The sequence below is a fragment of the Paramisgurnus dabryanus genome, chromosome 7 (assembly GCF_030506205.2).
Source record: "Paramisgurnus dabryanus chromosome 7, PD_genome_1.1, whole genome shotgun sequence".
Taxonomy (NCBI): Eukaryota; Metazoa; Chordata; class Actinopteri; order Cypriniformes; family Cobitidae; genus Paramisgurnus; species Paramisgurnus dabryanus.
This window is the reverse complement of record NC_133343.1, coordinates 1332979-1339110: the sequence shown is the minus strand read 5'-3', so window position 1 is coordinate 1339110 and position 6132 is coordinate 1332979.

Sequence of the window (6132 nt, the reverse complement as noted above, 5' to 3'; positions counted from 1 at the left end):
GCTGCATACGTCATCAAGCCTGGTTTATTTAAATTAACTACGCATTACATTCGCAAGTCATGCGCATATAACAACAGTTTACGATTAACTAAGAATAACTGTCAACTTTATAAATGTTTATATTCTGAAATAAGACAGTCTTGATGACGTGTGCAGCCTGCAAATGCGACTTCCGGAGGCCACAGCCTTCGGATTGAGAAACGGCCAGCGTTATTAACCACAGTATGGACAATAATTTAAGCATCGCTAAATTTTATTATTCATTAAATTGAAATTCACAATAAGGAGATTAAATAGTATAAATATAATTTAAAATAATTGTCCTTACTAATTACATACAACTCAATGACCAATGTGCCGTTTGCCATTCCATGCTTATTTTATTTCTAAGCAACCTTACGATACAGTGAATATAGGCTTTTGATTGACATGTCACCGCGTCAAATTGAAAGAAGGGAAGCGCAAGACCCGCCCTTTAACTGATGGTTGTAGACGTCTTAGCTGTCCAATCGAAGACTGCTTGAAAATAGCTGGAACCAATCAAAGAGAAGACTGATCAGGCCAAGGGCGGGACTTCAAGGGAATCAAGTTCAATAAAGCAGCGCATCAGTCATTTTAGGAGGATTTACAGCATTTATAATAATAATAATAATAATAATAATAATAAGTGTAATTAATAATAATGATTTATTTTAACAGTTACATTATTTAAAAATAAATTAAAATGTAAAAATCCAAATAAAAAAATCAATTTCCTTGAGAGACATAACAGTAATGGATCCAATGGTATAGAGTTTATCTCCTATCTCCATATTTTGTGATTTTTTCTTTTTTGTATAATAATTATTATTGGTCACCCTTTATGTTTGTCAGTGGGTTTTGCAAATATTTATATTACAATAACTATTAAAAGTATTAAAAAGTGATTGTCAACTTTAATGCACAGTGTGAAATTTTAAAATGTAGTTTTTATCTAAAAATTTCGACATACAAGCTATCGGAAAGACAGTGACGATATTTTGCAACATTTCCTTTAAAATAAACAGAGAATATTTCCTAACACATATTTTCTTAAGTAGTGATGAAGATGGTGTTAGACAAAAACGTTTTTTTTTTACTGCAGTCACCACTAAAATGTGTGAAAATGTTGCAGATGTCATGACCTTTGTAAAGAAATAAAAAGGTAACATATAGGTCAAATCTAAATGTATTTGGGTCAGCTAGAAAGATATTTAAATAATGATACTTTTTTAGTTGGTTTTTAAGGCTGTAACAATATCATTGGTGAATGTGTGAGTAGTTTGTTGTAGTTTTTATTTTATATAGCCTACATTTTATATAAAGGTTGCCTTGTATAGTTTTTAGGCAGGGCAATTTACATATTTCAATTTTTATTGATTCATAATTTGGTAGACTTTACTATGAATCCAAACTGTGCCAAATTGTCATACTGTACATATATAAGGCTATATGTTGATGTTTATGTAAGTTTTCTTGGCCCTGACTATAAAAATGCTGGCTTATTTTTAACCAGAGACACAATCCGTTTGGTTGTAAATTAACTTATGTTGGGTTGTCTTTACCTATTGTTGGGTCAAATATAATCATTTTCTGGGTTACTTTAACCCAACAGCTGGGTTTGTCCCCGTTTGACCCAATGTTGGGTTGAAAATAACCCAGCATTTCTTAGAATGTATATACAGCATATATATATATGTCAGAAATATTTAAGCAGCATCAGTAAGTGTCAGCGCTGACAGATGAGCACACAGTGAGTTATTTCTGATGTGCACTTGTGTTTAACTGTACTGTTACTGTATGAGAGACACTCCTAAAGTCACAGAGGTTAAATAGTTCAGTGCTGATTTTGATAGACAGTCTGTGTTGAGTAATAAATCATGCATACACACATAAACACACACATAGTGTTCTACATTTATCCTTCAACTAAAGTCTGTAGCTCTTATCACTAAGACCGATGGCATTTCGTATTGTCAACAGAAACTTGTCATATAGAGTAAGTTGTGTTTCATGAAGGTCAAACATTTATCCAAACCTGCAGGATTAAACTAAAACATGAATAATGAGAGACGTACAGAGCTGTGCATGTTAGTTCAGCTTCGTGTTTACTGTTCACTCATAAATCTAATACACGGGACAGAACGGGGCCGGATAACACACAAAAAACAGGTAATGAGGGAGGGGTATACAGACCAGTTAAACCCTAATACAATTTAACTCATTTTTTAAATCCAAAACCAATATTTCTTTTAGAGCGACCCATGCACATTTGTGGCTCTTTCACACCACAAATGAAAGTGTTTTAAAATCAGATAAAGGTATTAAAATCATGTTCTGATTATAATCGTCTCTGATTCATTTGCATTTTTGGCATGGCATGTATTATTCCCAGCATGCACTACTAGGGTACACTCTCAAAATAAAAGTTATCACTGGGACAATATATTTTTTAAATATGTACCATTTTGGCACAGATATGTGAGGAACCAGAATGTAGCTCTAAGCTACCAATATGCACCTTTTAGGTAAAAAATTTACATTTTACCCAGTGACATCTTTTGTCACAATGATCATACTCAAGTTATATCTTTTCCTTTTCTGTGGTTATAATTATTCAAGCATTTTCTTTTACAGAAGCACTTACAGTAGTAAACTTTAGGAGTTTAGGACTGAAAGCTGCATTCCACCAAATCTATGATTCTGTTATTGGATTCAGTTAAAATCCATCATGAGCTTTTTAAGGGTGTGGAAGTTTAAGGCATGCTATAACATTGACCAGAGGGAGAATTCCAAGAGTTACAGTTACAATTCAATTCTATTAAAACATTCCTACTTACGAATTCATTTAAAGCTTAAGATTTCTCATTAAAGTATCAACTTGTCTTAGATGTTTCATTTAAAGTGACTTAAAAGTAGACATAACGTAGACGACTTCTTTTCTTCTTCTTCTCCACCTACGCTACAAGGTGGTGATAACAGCTCTTTAGTGAGTGTGGTCAAAGGCCAGATCTTTTGCTTGTACCCATGTGATGTTAAGGGAACTAAGGTCAATGATAAAGGTTCAGTGCTAGGTCAGATGTTATCGGCCCCTCCATGTGGGACCAACTGAAATGCCACCTGATTTCGATTTGCATAATGTGTCCAAAAATAAGTATGTGTAATGAATAGTATGTCTTACACCTCAGTATGCAAAAAACAGTATGCACGATATACTCAGGGTTCCCACACCTTAGTTAACTTCAAATTCAAGGACTAAATGTGGGGACACATTTCAAGTGAGAGCAAGGTTACATCGTGTTACATTTAAAGATACATTGTTACAGTTCCCTTTTGAGGGAACTCGCGCTGCGTCACTGTGGTGACACTTTGGGGACGCCTCCAGGGGTAAGTGCGTCTGAATGTGTATATCAAATTCAACCAATGGTGAAGCTTAACGACAAAGACAGGGTGACGTGGGAGCCAGGAAGTATATCGCTATCTGAAATATTGCCAAAGACGGCGTTACAGGGATGCAGGAGGAAGAATGGCAAGGGAGACGCAGCGTCTCGTTCCCTTCTCAGGGAACAACAGTTACATACATAACCCAAGACGTTTTCATGTGTCAAACACAACTATGCAAAAAAGCATTTTGGTATGAATCAACATTCACATACAGAAGATATAAGCATTTAAAGTGAACAGTTTAGCACGTGTGCTTAAAAAGTCTAGAATTTTTATGATATTATCGAACACTACACAGGAAATAATATGGATTTTTCCCAGAAAACTTCTTGCGTAAAATAGATTCAAGCACTTTTAATGACCTGTATCTATGTATGTATATTTATACAAAAACTTCTCAGGGCCTTGAATTTTTTCCCCAGATTCACAAACTTTCAAGGATTTCAAGAACCCATGGGAACCCTGTATACTGTACTGTTTCCAATGAAATTTCTTAGTATGCATGGGACGGACACTACATAGGAGGCCATGGGAGCTGAGGAGCCACCAAATCTATGAACTGAGCAACTCTTTTAATACAAAGACATGCATTCCCCTTAGTATCATTGTACTTGTTTTACAACACCTGAATAAATTATGATCGTGTTTGTCGTGATCACATCAGAGGTCAAAGAAGCATGACAATGAAAACATTGAAGTTGAAGTGCAGGTTAAGCAGATGTGCTGATCCGACACAAGTCTTCATGTTTGGAAGTCTGTACTGTGTCCATAATTAGCTTCATGCCAACTGGGATAAATGCCAACACCTGCACCAGACAGAAGCTTGGCATACAGATACCCACCAACCACCACCCGACGGTTATCCGGTTCAGATGCTCAGCTGTGACAGAGATGAGATTTACACCCATAAACGCCTCAAACCACAAATAAATTAAATACATTGACCTTGACATAAAGATCAGCAATACATGAGATTTATGGGGGATTAAGTTTTCTTTCTGACATTGCCAACATACTGCTGTGTGAAAAGAAAAAAATCAAATAGTGCTAAAATACTATAAAACTAATGCTTGAATTAATTTATTGGATATAAAACATGAGGTTATCCTGCTATATTGTAAATACAGTGACAGATTTGTTTGTTCTTTGGCACGCAGAAGAGTCACTGTCAGAAAGAGATGGTCACAAGCTATCACTAGGGCAATACTCTTTAAAAGTCCTATGATATATAATTTATTTGGTACCAGTATGTACTGAGGCACAGAATGAGAGATGTATGGAGCCCATAAAGGGACACATGAGATGCGAAAAATACAGTATATATATATATCCATAGCTTTGATAGCAAACCTGAACTCACAAAAGGGTTCGTGAGTGAGTTAAATATTTTTTCAGGGGCTCCGTAGAGATGCTACTAGTACTACTAGTTAAGATTGTTTGAGGTCATTTGTATATACAAATGACAGATATCTTCTAGTCATGTTCTATAATATCATCTGGAAACTCAAATTTGGTACTCCATGACTCAACCTGGACTTGATTTAAACTTTTCTTTAAAAGTTATTTGTCAGAATATATGGCTCCATAAAGAAACAAAAAATGATTATTGCATTTCTCCAATGAACCCTATAGCACCCTTTACATTTAAACTTTAAAGAGCTGAGAGACTTGACTTACAGTAGAGCTCAACCTCAGGGATTTATGAACAAGTCACACAGGAATTTAACCCTCGGGTGTGATGATAATTCTAGATTTGATACACATTCAGGAAATTAGAAAACATTTCCTCCAGGCTTAGATGAATGATAGCTACAGTTACTGCATGTTGCAAACTGTACCAGAAACAGAATCTAAACACGTAAAACCATTTAAAGGTTCAGGGTGTCTCATTACATGTTTACACGGATCACAAATCTTCTGCGACTGTTTTCAAAAACCTCTTACCAAACGCTCTGTTCTACATTAAAAACATTTCTATAGGATATTATGTTCAGTGACACACGCATGCACGCACACGCACACACACATATCTAAAGCTTTGCACTTCATCATTCAGTATTTCTGGACATTTCTGCTGTGGGTTTAATTCAGTCGTCTGTATGTTTGATGTGGGAGTTTCTGTCTCAGCCTTTGTTCCTCCACATCCATCTGAACATACACAGGATTTTACTCACAGTCACTGGATGAGGGAGTACAAGGGTGTGTACTGTACATGTGTGTGTTTGTCAGGGTGTGACAGAGGTCATGACCTTTCTTACTGTAAGCATTATTATTTATTGCACGTATTAAAATAACACACAAAGACTGATAAACACATTAGCACACAACTAAACTCAAATGTACATTATAAAACGGGCAGTTCTGGTTCTTCTACCTGATTGGTTGAAACGCGTTCTAAGCCGTGATAAAATACCCCGGTAAACCCACGGTTCAGACCACATTACAGAAGTATCACTGCGCCACTGTTGCCGCTTACTGATTTATGAAAATAAACACCACAGTCTTTAATCACATTTTTACTTGGTATACAATTGCACAATTATGCTGATATCCAGATAACTGTCAATAAATATTGTTGAGTCATCTCGTCAATAAAAAGAAAATGTTTCCTGAGGAGTTTCTACCTCAAATTCATATTTCCGCTATCCACTGGGTGGCGATCTTACCCAA